Here is a 13,242-nt window from a genome sequence, read left to right on the forward strand (position 1 = left end):
GGTTGGAAGAAAATAATTTATTTGTCCTTCTGCCTTGTCTTTGTTATATGAGGTTACCTTCATCCAAAAATTCTGTGAAGCAGTCATTCAACAGTATCTCCTACTCATGAATTGATGATAACAATAGCCAAATGAAGTGTGCATTTTCTATCTGGGCTCTTAACACTTGATCTTTTGCTCTTAATATCTTGCGGGCTCTAACTGATAACAAACAAATTTCTAATTTTTCCCATACTCTATTACTCTGGCACATTCCTACAGTTCTTTTACTTTAGCCATAATTCCTACCCTTACCCACTGAAGTAGCAATAGGATATTGTATGTTTTCATTTTTTTTCCATATCTTTAGGTTTCCAATGCCACAGTCAGAAGCAGTCACTTGTTCACACACACACCCAACATAAGCCACAGAACATGGGTATAATGAGAATGAGAAGAGAATGCATCAAGACTGCTTCCACACTTGCAAACTGTCCTCCATGAAAAGAAATAAAGTAAGTTTAGGGTATACATTACAAACACAGAGAAAAGCTATGTGTTTATCAACACTTGGGAAAACTGAAGTTCCAACCCAAGACCAGACATTAAATATCATTATGTAAGGCATCAATGCTGTCAAGTCCTTGCAAAGCTTAACAGCCAAATTAGCAATAAATTCTGACAGCCCCATCTATCAGCCCTGTTCAGCCAATCCAATGGCAACATCATGTTTCTTTGTAGGCCCAGAAAATACACACTTGCCTAAGGACAAAAAAATGCATTTGATTAAATTTGGTTTTGTGTAATTGGTTCATTGAAATTATTAGGCTGAAGAAAAATGGCATTTCTAATTTACATAAATCATTATTTGAAATATAGTTATGACTACACAGAGAACCCCTTCAACTAAATAAATTTAAGTCAGGACATTTAAGAAAGACATTAAGAGGTACCTAATGACAGTCCCTCCAGTTATCATTCCAAAAGACCAGATGTGGAAAACTGACAAAGCCAGCGCCCCTCCTTTACCAGCTGTGGTCACTGTAGCTTGACACTTGGGAGCTCAGGTGGGTTGGATCAAGGGCTCTCATGCCCACCCAGCAAGCCTAGGTGTTAATGTGGCCTTTGAAGATAAATGACACATTCTGGGCAGAAAAGGTTGGAGAGATTTTTTTAAAATCCATTGGAGCCCCCAAACCTCTTTGGGAGAATTCTTTCACAAGCATACACTGCTCACTTGCAAATATCCCCACCAATCTGCACTGGGATTGACCTCCCATTCAAAGCTATCCTAGCATCTTACAGAGCCAAGAAGGCCTACTCCAGATCTGCCTGACCATTGAAAAATAACTTGGAATATTACCATATATGATAACTGAGAAGGGAGTCTACACTTCCATTCCAGCACTGTTCTATGGGCACATTAGTCATTAGCGTAGTTTAAACTTTATCATCTCTCTCTGTTTTTTGTTTGTTTGTTTGTTTGTTTGTTTTTGTTTTTGTTTTTTTGTTTTTTTTTTTGTTTTTTTTTGCTTTTTAGGGGCCGCACTTGCGGCATATGGAGGTTCCCAGGGTAGGGGTTGAATCGGAGCTGTAGCTGCAGGCTTATACCACAGCCACAGAATGCAGGATCCAAGCTGCGTCTGTTACCTACACCATAGCTCAAGGCAACGCCAGATCCTTAACCCACTGAGCAAGGCCAGGGATCGAACCTGTGTCCTCATGGACACATTCATTAACTGTTGAGCCACAACAGGAACTCCTACTATCATATCTCTTAATTGTGACACAAAAATACACTAAGGCAGTATGGGGAAGAAAACAACTCCAGATCACTTTGGCAACCCAGGCCTCTGCAGATAAGTTAGGGGGTCAGTGAGGGTCCCCGAGTAAACGTTTTTCTTTTGTTTGGCATGAAATAGTAACTCACAGACAACTGGTACAGCTGGGATGTGTGATAAGTGAGAAACATTGCCCTGGTTTTCAAAACAGCATGGAATTTAACTGAGATAAATGTAAACTTCTACTTTTCAGTTAATTCAATTGCATTTGATGGAGAGGAGGCAAGGAAAAACTTGACTTATCTGCAGTTTGTGAACAAAAGACCTGCAGGCATTGATAAAAACTGAGCCAACAGTGTGTGTGGTTGTTATGTGTGCCACAGCAACCTGTGCTGTGTTTATAGGTGTCTAGGACAAGGAAGGCTGAGTCCCACAGTGTGCCCCTTTGGTTTTACTAGGTCCAACATATTATATTCATTCTGAATTTCGCATTTTAAGAGGCAGGGTCTAGAATGCAAGCAGAGAATCACCAAAAGGGTAAAGTGTTTTGGAACCAAAATTATAATAGCATTAGTAACAGCAATAGCTAATCTATCCTACAAATGAGGATGCAGACTTGAGCAGTTAGGAAACATTCCCAAGGTCACATAACCAGTTAGTGATAATGCAGAATTCAAATTTTGGCTTGTCTGATCCACCCTTTATTGATTCATGTGTATTTGCTTTAGTAGCCACACCAAGAGTATGGCTTTATAACTGTGCCCATCATTGTCTTTTCTTAAAATAAAAATCATAAATATAGTTTTTAACATGAAGGTTTGATATACATAGTGAAATGATTATTACATCAATCTAATTAACAAATTATCTGAGACGAGTAAATTTTGACATCCAAAAGCCTACAAACATCCCGTAATTGCCTTAGTAGAAACCAATCCTAGAAATCCACCAACTTCAGAAAAACAAAGAAATCTAGTGACCTGGTTTGGCCTGATCTCATTGCTGTGATGAGAAAACATGGCTCCTATCTTTTGATACAATGTTGCCCATTTCCCAAATTACACCTTTAAGGAGTAAATGAAACCTTGGTTTGAAAGAAATGAGGCCAGACTGAAAGATATCCTTTTATAAGCATTTTAGCAAGCATGGAAATGACATCTGCAGTCTTATCATTCCCAGGCTCCTACACATTTCAGTCAAATAGGCCCCCAGTCACCACTTTTAGTAACACTCATTGTACACAAACAGAATATGGGCAGAATTGGGATAGAGATAGAGTTTGCCCTTGGCATCACTATGATACACACAGAAATGCATTGCCCAGATCTCCTTCAAGAAAGGCCTTGCTTCCCAGCTGCAAGGGGTGTGGTCAGCAGACAGCCTCCAACTGTTGCTTCTCCAGGGCCTGCCTCAGCTCCAGGGAGCAGGCTCGCTGAAGCCACACCTTTCCCAGGGTAGCCCAGGCTAAGCAAATTGGGGTACAAAGGCTTTACCGGAAGAAAGATGCTCTGCAAGGCAATACTTACTTGCACACTCTCCTCCAGGCTGGCCTCAGCTTTGTTGGGCTGGCATCACAGTTCAACTTCTTCCTCTGCCCAATTTCCTTTGCTCCTTCCCAAGTGTCAATCTCCAGTAAATACCTTGTACTTCGAAGTCCATTTCAGCATATTTTTCTGAAAAACCCAACCAGAAATAATCACCTTTTTCTGTTCTGTGACTTAATTGTATTTTCTTTTAGCCCATCATCCCAAATAAAGATGGCAAAAGGCTTAATTGATTGGAAAGTTCTGTATCAGCCTTCACTATAAAGCATGATATAGTAGAAATAAGCACATGCACTGGAGACAAAGCATTCTGAGCTTAAATCCAAGCCTTGACAGTAACCAGGTGAATAACTTTGGACATGGTATTTAATCTCTCTGAGCCTAAGTTTTCTCCTCTACCTTGTGGTGATTTCAGAATCCAATGAGAAACATTGTTGCATGAATAAAATATAATCACATATGCAAAGGAGCAACCATAATCCCTGGTATACAGTAGGTGTCTAGCAATTGGTTACTTAGTGCTATGGCTCTTTGACACTTGACATATACTTTCCCAAGATTTTAATTTACTTTCTCAGGCCTTCCTGCCTGCCTGCCCACCTGCCCATCTGCTTTCCTTCTTTCCTTCCTTCCTCCTTCCCCACCAACTACCCCCCCACTTTCTTTCTTCTTTCTTTCATGGCTGCCCCTGGTACATATGGAAGCTCCCAGACTAGAGGTTTAAATCAGAACTACAGCTGCAGGCCTATGTCACAGTCATTTCAACACCAGATTCGAGCTGCATCTGTGACCTACACTGCAGCTTGTGACAATGCCAGATCCTTAACCCACTGAGCAAGGCCAGGGATCAAACCTGCATCTTCATGGACTACATGTTGGGTTCTTAACCCACTGACCCAAATGGAATGCCTCAGGTATTTACTTCTTGCTTTACACATGAGATTTTATGTTCCTGAAGAGCAGGGACTATGTTTTGTTTACTTCATTTGGATCGTCTATAAAGTGCCAAGAATAGATTGAAACATATCAAAGGTGTTCACTAAATAGTTACCAACCTGAAAATGGGTTCTAGGTGTGTTATAATTACAGTAGTAGGTATAACACTGAAAGGCGTTTATAGGCATCTAAAGACTTCAAAGTAGATTTTGCCTTCTAGTCAGCACTGGAAGACCAAATGCATAATGATTAATAATGTATAACCAGTGTGGTATAGTTGGAACAACCATGTCCATTCTATCCCAAATGACCAGTCCAATCTAATCACCCTATTCAAGTCCTCTAAGATTTAGCTGGCCCAAGGATGGACACAAACAGCTTGAAGAGAAGAAACAATATTATGTGGATGGCTAGGACATTCTCTTCTCAGACTGGATGTGAAAAAAAAGAAAAGCATGATGTTCCAATTAACATGCAGCTACCAGGAGAACCAACTTGATGGTCCATTGCAGATCAGAAACCGAAAGCTCCTGGTTTCCTGATGACATCGGTGAGTTGCTGAGTAACTGAAATATAAAGCCTGCACTACTTCTCATCCTCCTGTTATGTAAGATAATAAATGTCCTTATTGGTTTTTTTTTATTTCTAGCTCAAAACACTTTTTTATGTAAAACATTTTTTTTATTTCCTCAATACATTACTTTTTTTCTACTGTATAGCATGGTGACCCAGTTACACATGCATGTATACATTCTTTTTTCTCACATTACCACGCTCCATAATAAGTGACTAGACATAGTTCCCAGTGCTACACAGAAGGATTTCATTGCTAATCAATTCCAAAGGCAATAGTCTGTTTCTATTAACCCCAAGCTCCCAATCCATTCCACTCCCTCCCCCTCCCTCTTGGCAACCACAAGTCTATTCTCCAAGTCCATGATTTTCTTTTCTGTGGACAGGTTCATTTGTGCTGTATATTAGATTCCAGATATAAGTGATATCATATGGTATTTGTCTTTCTCTTTCTGACTGACTTCACTCAGTATGAGAGTCTCTAGTTCCATCTATTTTGCTGCAAATGGCATTATTTTGTTCTTTTTTATGGCCGAGTAGTATTTCATTGTGTATATACACCACATCTTCCAGAAATAAACCCAGACACCTATGGTCAACTAATCTTTGACAAAGGAAGCAAGAACATAAAATGGGAAAAAGACAGTCTTTTCAGCAAGTATTGCTGGGAAGTCTAGACAGCTACATGCAAATCAATGAAGCTAGAACACACCCTCACACCATGCACAAAAATAAACTCAAAATGGCTGAAAGACTTAAATGTTAAACAAGACACCATCAAACTCCTGGAAAAAAACATAGGCAAAATGTTCTCTGTCAGCAACCTTACAAAAGTTTTCTCAGGTCAGTCTCCCAAAGCAACAGAAATAAGAGCAAAAATAAACCAATGGGACCTAATCAAACTGACAAGTTTTTGCACAGCAAAGGAAACCGAAAAGAAAACTTACACAATGGGAGAAAATATTTTCAAATGATGTGACTTACAAGGGCTTAATCTCTAAAATATAGAAACAACTTATGCAGTTCAACAGCAAAAAAGCCAACAACCCAATTGAAAAATGGGCAAAAGACCTGAGGAGACATTTCTCTAAGGAAGATATACAGATGGCCAACAGCACATGAAAAAATGCTCAACATCACTGATTATTAGAGAAATGCAAATCAAAACTACCATGAGATACCACCTCACACTAGTCAGAATGGCCATTATTAAAAAGTCCACAAAAAACAAATGCTGGAAGGGGTGTGGAGAAAAGGGAACCCTCTTGCACTGTCGGTGGGAATTAATCTTTGACTAAGGAAGCAAGAACATAAAATGGGAAAAAGACATTTTATTGTAAGCTGGTACAACCACTATGAAGAACAGTGTGGAGGTACCTTAGAAATCTATGCATAGAACTACCATATGATGCAGCAATCCTACTCTTAGGCATATATCTGGACAAAACCTTCCTTAAAAAGGACACATTCACCTGCATGTTCATTGCAGCACTATTCACAATAGCCAAGACATGGAAACAACCTAAATGTCCATTGACAGGTGATTGGATTAGGAAAATGTCCTTAGTGTTTCAGCCATTTGAGTTTAGAAATTGTTACTTTGAATCTGCAAATATAAGTGTCCTGAGAGGTGAGGCAACATTCAACATACAACCTATCCTTAGAACTATTTAGAATTGCTGCATAAAGAGGTCATCTACTTTTGTTCCCCATTTACAGATTAGGAAAATGAGGCTCAGAAAGGCTGAGCAAGTTGCCTGAGGAGACAAAACTCAAAAGTAGCACAGCCAGGACTAGACTTTAAACTCCTTGACACCCAGCATTCAGGCATTAATCCATTCATTCAACAGCACCTATGGGTATCTTCTATATTCCAAGTGCTATATTCTATGTCAACATCATACTAGTTCCAAAAACATGTCAGGGAAATGAACTTTTATGACAATATTTGCAATTTGGAGCCAAAGAACAATGATAAATGTTTCACGAGGTCCTGTTAAGGCAAAGGCATTTGCTGAATGCTACAAACACTCCTCACCAACCAGAAAATAAAAATGACCTAAGGAAGGCTTGGGAGGAATGTTGAGCTGATTGGAGAGATTTATCAGATTTAAAAAGAAATTCCAGTACAATAGAGAGAAGAGATATTTAACAGGATTATTGATGCTTATTCACTTTTTCTGATTACAGAACTGTGAAGTGCATTCCTATAAAACCCATATGAAATGAGACAGAAGGAAAATAAGTGCCATTTTACTCAAGGCATATATATTGGCGCTCAAGTCATAGGTGCCATAGTCCATCAAGTCAGCTAAAGAATATTCATTACTGAAAGGAAATTTGGAAGGTATGAAGGTAGGTGAAAAGTACCAGTTTTTCAACTATAACATCAGCAAAAGTTCATGTAAAGTCTATCACCTATGTTCACATAAAGCACAGAATTTTGAAAGCTGAGGTCCCTCAGTAGAACAGGGGATAGCTGAATCCTTGTGACTTCAACTCTATTCCAGTGACCTTGAGATTGGAAGTCTCCAAAAAGAAATTCACACACTGGAGCCAAGTTGAATAGCATTGACCCAGGTGGATCCATCACAACAATTCCCAATTACAGCCCCTTCTGAGGTAAGTGGTTCCTCAAGCAGGAAAGGCCATTTTCCTTACACAGGACTCTGACCTCATTCCAGCCACAAGTTTTTGAACTTGACCCAAGGGCAGTCAATCTTAGACTGGCCACCAATCCATGGAAGTGGCTGAAACTGAAAATCTCTGCTTAACAAAGATGCCAAAGATTGGAATTGTTGAGTTGTTAGGTATATTCAGGGAGTGATGGGGGTTATAGGAAGGACCACAAATGATGACTTTATGAGGACATCAATGGATTTTAGCAGATGTCCCTCCTTTTAGCATATGTCCCAGTACCTGGGACAGGTATAAGGAGAGTTTCTAAGGTACATAATGAACTTAAAGATCATCCATGGATCACTGCTCTCAGAATTGTCCTTGGGGCTTATAAAAAAAAATGCAAACTCCTGATTTCTACACAGAACCACTAGATCAGATTCACAGAGATAGGTTCCCAGACCCCATACTTCAACAATGTGATTAATAAACACAAAGCTAAAGTTTTAAAATATTGATCTAACTCAGACCCTTTATTTTACCTATGAAGAAACCAAGGCACTGAGAGGTCGCAAAGACAAAGCAAAGCCACTTTATGCATTTATTCAGTATTTCTCCTGGAAATGTTGCCATCCCTCTTTCCTCTGTTTGAAGGCTTCATTCACAGTGCCTGGGCATCTTCACTCTCCTTACAGTACATTGCCTTTCCTATATTTACATTTTGCATTCATTCATTCATTCAGCAAATACTTAAGGAGTATTGCTTATGGGACAAGTCTCTTTCTGTGGTTCAGACAAATAGAAAGAAATATAATTCCAGAATATGTAATCAAAAATATGATATCACTTATATCTGGTATCTATATACAGCACAAAAGAATCTTTCCACAGAAAAGAAAATCATGGACTCAGAGAATAGACTTATGGTTGCCCAGGGGGAGGGGGAGGGAGTGGGATGGATTGGGAGCTTGCGGTTAACAGATGCAAACTATTGCTTTTGGAATGGATTTACAATGAGATCCTGCTATGTAGCACTGAAAACTATATCTAATTACTTATGATGGAGCATGATAATGGGAGAAAAAAAGTATGTATACATACATGTGTAACTGGGTCCCCATGCTGTACAGTTGGAAAAAAAAATGTGTTGGGGAAATAACAATAAAAAAAATCAAAAAAAGTGTTGCCTCCATAAATAAAATTATAAACAAGACATCCTTTCAAACATTTGAATCTCCCTTTTTTATAAGCATCCAAGTGTTTATTATATGATATGATTTATGTGATTAATAAGAACTGTTTGCAAAACAGACCCACACGCCACACCAATAACAGGTCTATTCAAGCCAAAAAATAAACCTTGCTTGGGCTTTCATCTAGAAAGTGATAGAAATATGCTTTCCTACAATAAGACCTTAGCTAATGCAGCCAGATTTCAAACTGTTCACCCACATCTAAGACCATCTAAAGTTCTAACAGTGATAGTCCTTAAACATCTAATAACCATCCACACACAAAGACCATTAGTCATGCAAAGTGGCTTGCATCCAACAAAGGTGATCTGAGCATACAATGTCCACTGCTTTCATTTAAAACGTGTTTCTATCTTTTACTGCCTGAAGACTATCATGAAATACCACCAACCAGTGCAAAATGGCTAGCAATTTTCATCAAATGGAGCACACAAAAAGATCCTCCCCCCCAAAAAAAAGAGAAGAAAAAGAAAAAAGAAAAACACCTTCCCATGGAGGAAAGGAATACGTCATAGGAAAGTGAGAAATGGGGCACAGAAGAAAAGAATCCAACTAGCATCCATGAAGATGCGGGTTTGATCCCTGGCCTCGCTCAGTGGGTTAAAGGATCCGGCATTGCCTTGAGCTGTGGTGTACATCACAGACGCAGCTCAGATCCCGCACTGCTGTACTGTGGTATAGGCTGGCAGCTACAGCTCCAATTCGACCCCTAGCCTGGGAATTTCCATATCCTGTGGGTGTGGCCCTAAAAAAAAAAAAAAGAAAAAGAAAGAAATTGAGATATGGGACGAGGACACAGGAGAGGCAGACGTACTGGTCCAGGACACCAAAGGAGAAACAAGTAGTGATTCAAACAGAAGGTTCTGAACACAGGAATGATATGTACCAGTCAGGCAAAAAGATACACATATGCTGCCCCTAGTGCATTCACAGCATGAAGGTCTTGGTGAGGGCAGGGAACAGTTCCGACCAGACCTTCTGGCCTCCACTTACCAGGTTCTCTTTAGGAGCAGAACAGGATAAATATCGAGACAAGCACAAAGGAGGAAAGGAAAGGAAGAAAAAGGTGTTAGAAGGAAAAGTACAACCTGATCCTCTCATAATTTCAGAGAATGCCTAGGGAATTTAAGCTGTAAAAGCAATAAACAATAATAATACCTGCAATCTTTAAACATGGCCTTTTACATCTTACAAAGTGTTGAAGAGCCATTTTCTCTGGTGTGACCTCCTCACTCCATTTTTCCTTAAGCCCCTGCTTTTAATCTCTGGGTGCTGATGTCTCTTGATGTCGGTGAAACATGCAACACCTTTGTTCTTACCTACCACCTCTATACTTATTGGCCACAGAGGAGCTGTAAGAGCAAAAGAAAGCAAGCTAAGCTTGGTTATATATTAGTTTTCTAGAATAATCTAGGACACGTCCCTTTCCTACCATGTATGCAGTGAATAGTGACACTGAGCATCAAAGAGAAAATCCTGTTCCTAGGAAATCTGTCACATAGTCAGGACTGCTGTATAAAGCACTCAGCATCACTAACAAAAACATCACAAGGAAAGTAAACCTACCTTTCTAAGTAATGGAATAAATGCAAAAGCCACCATTAAAAAAGACCCAAGGAGCAAAAGAAATCTGAATCAAAATGAGAGACAGGCTGTTCAAGATCAGTGAACTATAAATTCAAGTATTTAAGTGTTTAAAGACATAATGAAATTTCCCTTTCAATCTACAAAGTCTCTGCCAAGTACATCAGAGGATTTCTTAATAATGGTTGATAGGTTTGCTTGCAAACAGAGTCCCATAGTCTGCAGTAACATAGACGTTACTGGCACAAGTCACATTTTCCCCATATATAGGAATTTGCATTAATCTACTGTCACCATTAAAATGATAAATAGCTATTTTTCATAACTTTTGTTCTTTTAGAATTGTCATAAAATTTCATGCCTGCAACTGAGATGTTGTCTTCCTAGTTTCTCACTTAGTTCTATTTTAAGTGACCCTATTAATGATATTTCTCTACTTGAAATAATTGGATAATCTAAAACTTAGAAATAAGCACTTTCCTTTCCTTATTGTTTTCCCCTCTGCTTTATCTTTAAAAGCCCCAGGAGATCACAAACAGTTGTCCTTAGGGCAATATCAGCAGTTAATGATTCATGTTCAAAGGCTTGAAGTTGTCTAATTAACAAAAGGCAATGTTTTACAGAAGCCATTTTTGCTTTCAAATTAATAGCGCACAATATGTACAAATGCTGGATCACATGCAAGTCTCCAAGCTTGTGATGTGCTATTAATTCAAAACTTTCCATTTTCATTTTATCTGACCCAAACTCCAAGTCATTAAAAATGTACCATTTTAATTTGTTTCATTCTGATTTATTGGTGCCTTTACAGTACAAGTCACACATCACATCCTCCTATAATGTGCTCATAAAAATCACTGTTCAGTTTTTATTAAAATATTCGCTTGATTAATAAATATGATATCAGCATATTTTCTATGAAGTATATTCTTAATAGTATCAGTCATTAACAACATTAGAATCTTTTAAATCTTCCAATCATCCTTCCTTTATTGTAAATGGTAGCATGGACTAAGTAGTTCGTCAAAAACAGACATTTGGTAAAATTCCTGGTACTTATCACTGTGACATAATGAATTTTTATAGGGAGACTTTAAAATGATAAATATTGACATTTCTAAGGTTTTTTCTTTTCTTTCTTTCTTTCTTTCTTTCTTTCTTTCTTTCTTTCTTTTTCTTTATTTTTTTGGTCCTTTTGCCTTTTCTAGGGCCGCTCCCATGGCATATGGAGATTCCCAGGCTAGGGGTCGAATTGGAGCTGTAGCCACCGGCCTATGCCAAAGCCACAGCAATGCGGGATCTGAGCTGCATCTGCAACCTACACCACAGCTCACAGCAACGCCGGATCCTTAACCCACTGAGCAAGGCCAGGGATCGAACCCACAACCTCATGGTTCCTAGTCGGATTCGTTAACCACTGAGCTACAACGGGAACTCCATGGTTCTAATATGTATTAGTGTTTCTGAAACCAGTAACTTCAAAATCATCAAAAATCCAAAGACTACAGATAAAACTTTCATAGATTTATCATGGTCTTAGATTTCATATCAAAGTTAATCCCAGGGAATTAAGTGCTAGTTTATTCAAAATGCCTTGATACTTCACACATTTGTTTAATGTAACTGTTTTCTTCTCTGTGTCCACACTAGCAGAAAGTATTGAATCCCTGCATCTTTTGCAGCGTAACACAGTGGTTAAGACCATATGCTCTCAGCTGAAAGCTGTCTTGGTGTTAATTTATTCTCCCTGATTTCTACTGTGTGTAACTTGGAAAGTTACTTAAACTCTAAGTGTAGCTTCCTTATCCGAGTGATGAGCATAAGGGTACCTATTTGAGTCATAAACCTGATGGGGAAAATAAAGGAGATACATTTAGAATGGGCTTGCATTGGTTAATATTCGCCATTATTTGTATCCCAAGTGCACACAACCCAGGGATGAGAATGTATTAAGTATTTCATGTTCATTAAAAGAGTAAATAAATGCATTAGTGAGACAAGTACTAGTATGCTTGTTTATACAAGAGTTGAACCTGCTTCAGCAAAGTAAAGAAACGCCCAATGTCAGTCAGCAAGTAAGTGACAGGACCAGTTTTCAAACTTGGGTCCATCTACATCCAAACTGTAGACTTGCTGTCCCCCAGAGATGTCTCTGAACTTGCTACTGCTTGAGACAAACCTAAGTTCCAAAAATAAACCAAGTACATTTCTTTAAAAGAATGATTTAAAATTATTGGGCAGAAATGTCATGAGCCTCTTTCCCAAGTCACTGCTAATTTATCTGTGAAGGAGTAATAGCTATGAAATTGGGTATTTGGGAACAAATACCTCCTAAATTCAGAAAAAATGAGGGACAGATGATATTCTGACAGCTAACTTTCCCACTTAAGTCTCTGCCGCTCTCAATCTTTGTCAAAATAAGTTTCTCATAATTAAGAATCCTGGTTCTCAGAGGAGGCACGTGGCAACTCAATAGCTCAAAATCTGTAGAAAAATTCCACTGCATATTGAAGTGCCCACACACTTGAGCATTCTTACCAGTCTCTCCAATTCCAAAGGCTTTGTTTAGTGAAAAGAGCAAAAAAGTCATCTATACAAGGACACTTTAAGTAGGTATTCTCATTCTTCTGTGATAATTACATGAGTTACTACTTTATACCTATGCTCGAAGAAAAAGCATATTTTTATGAGAAGGAAATTAGCTCATTTCTTAACTCTAGGTAGATGAAATCCTTCATATTTGTTCATCTAGTAGAAGTTATTACCAAGATCGATGTTCTTAATAATATACACTATGAGGAAGATCCAATTTTCCCTACAAAAGCCCTGCTGCTTTACCATTTTAATAGATATGTTAACTTTTCCACAAATAGTCTCCGAAAAGAGGCTAAACTTACATGTAATAGTTTTTAGGAATTCCTGCTATGGAGCAGTGTGTTAGGACTCCAACTGCAGTGGTTTCCAGTTGCTGTG

At 38.6% G+C, this 13,242-nt stretch overlaps 1 long non-coding RNA gene across 16 annotated transcripts in view; it reads right to left on the bottom strand.

Moving 5' to 3' along the window:
- LOC106505658 (uncharacterized) overlaps nt 1-13,242 on the bottom strand; it is a 1,202,834-nt gene that overhangs the window by 742,729 nt on the left and 446,863 nt on the right. For all 16 annotated transcript variants that reach the window (XR_014823614.1, XR_014823617.1, XR_014823632.1 and 13 more), the window contains one exon: nt 3,287-3,433. This is a non-coding gene — a long non-coding RNA (uncharacterized LOC106505658). The remainder of the gene's footprint in view (nt 1-3,286; nt 3,434-13,242) is intronic.

Source organism: Sus scrofa, chromosome 13 (genome assembly GCF_054392235.1).
Source record: "Sus scrofa isolate SSC_HxYL_T2T_F1_AM1 chromosome 13, Sscrofa_HxYL_maternal_Yorkshire_Landrace_v2.0, whole genome shotgun sequence".
NCBI classification, from domain to species: Eukaryota; Metazoa; Chordata; class Mammalia; order Artiodactyla; family Suidae; genus Sus; species Sus scrofa.